This window comes from Adiantum capillus-veneris, chromosome 25 (assembly GCF_014529385.1).
Source record: "Adiantum capillus-veneris isolate H3 chromosome 25, ASM1452938v2, whole genome shotgun sequence".
NCBI classification, from domain to species: Eukaryota; Viridiplantae; Streptophyta; class Polypodiopsida; order Polypodiales; family Pteridaceae; genus Adiantum; species Adiantum capillus-veneris.
This window is the reverse complement of record NC_140955.1, coordinates 5746209-5747768: the sequence shown is the minus strand read 5'-3', so window position 1 is coordinate 5747768 and position 1560 is coordinate 5746209. Positions and strand designations below refer to the sequence as shown.

General features: G+C 47.3%; 1 pseudogene; it reads right to left on the bottom strand.

Moving 5' to 3' along the window:
• Positions 1–207: 207 nt before the first annotated feature.
• On the bottom strand, positions 208–820 carry LOC147424364 (uncharacterized; annotated as a pseudogene).
• Between the last annotated feature and the right edge of the window lie 740 nt (positions 821–1560).

Below are 1560 nucleotides of genomic sequence, written 5' to 3'. Positions count from 1 at the left end.
CAAGCTGCGCATGCCGAAACCCACTTTGATAACCAACGAAAACTCAAAAATTTGGATATCTCCTTGAGTGGAAATTCGGAATTTGCATTTTGCTTCAAGTACCGCCCTCCTTGAGAGCTCCACTCCACATAGCGGTGCGTTTGAAAGGCAACACTCTTTCCAAATACTCATCTATTGCGTTCCATAAGCTCGAAAGTGTGTTGCTTTTCATGTCATCTTACAGGCCTTGAATGCTATGCCGATTGTTGCTTGCTGTTGGCATGATGCTAATTCCTTCTTGTCCAACTGAGTGTTGTAGATATCATGTTGCTTGCCTTGCATGCTTCGACAAGTTGATGCCTTGTCAAAATTGCGGCTGGTGTGTCAAATCCATGGTAATGATGTCCGAAGAACCAGAAAATTTGCTGAAGGGATGCTCGTGCAATCTGAAGCCCCTGCTCCTAACCAGCTCGAAAATAGTTAGGCTTGGCTTTGCTGTGGGTGAATGGCCTCTTGATAACTTAAGTCCTTGGCCCTTGGCCAAGTGTGAAGGTCAACCAAATAAAACCAGTGGTAGCGAATTCGCGATGGCAGCAGCCGCTTGCGCAGGAAAAAACAGAGGGAGAGAGCGCACCATCCCGACTTCGTCTACTGATGATGCTGCAATGGGATGTTTCCCCATGAGGAGGCGCTCCCATTGAACCCAGCCATGCAGGATTTTTTGCAGATCGACACCCTGCCATGTGTGTGCAAGCGACCATTCTTGCGATGGTTGGAACCCGCCATGCTATTCCATCCAGCCCATGTTCGGTGCAGCCCTTAGGGACCTTGCCCACGCCATGGTAGCCTAGCTCAAAGCAGATCGAGAGAGAGAGAGAGAGAGAGAGAGAGAGAGAGAGAGAGAGAGAGAGAGAGAGAGAGAGAGAGAGAGAGAGAGAGAGAGAACATGCAATAAGCCATGCAAGAAGCAAGCCCCTTCTTCTTCCCTCCTCCATGGCCTTCCCCTCCCCTAGCTCTGATACCAATGAAAGGGCAAGGGGACTGGAACATGCTAATCTCCACCCAGCCATGCCCTATATAGGCCCTTGGCCTGCTAAATATAGGGACCCCCTTGACTGCATGTCCATCCTGGCCCTTGGCCGTGACTGGTCCTACTCTTGTCCTGACAATGAAGATCTATGCACAGAGTATGGCTTGGGTTTTCCCTTTGACACAAGAACATGTTGCATCATGTAAGCCCACATTAAATAATTTTTCATGTCTAATTTAGCCTCAGCAACAAACATCTTGAACAAATCTATGTTATTGTCAGCCATGGTGAATGCATGCACCTGATATGAAAACTGTCTGAAAAGGGAGAAATGAAGCGGGACTAACACATGCTATATAGCACAACCCAAAGAACACTATAAGGGACCTGTTATGAAGAAAATAACACTCACAAAGCACGCGGGAAAAAACCATCTAGTGAGGGCAAAAATGCCCCAAAGGTCCTAAGTACACACACATCACTACCACATATGTATGGTAACACATGTGTAATTGGCTATACAAATGTAGGGTGGGTGTAGAGTATGTAGG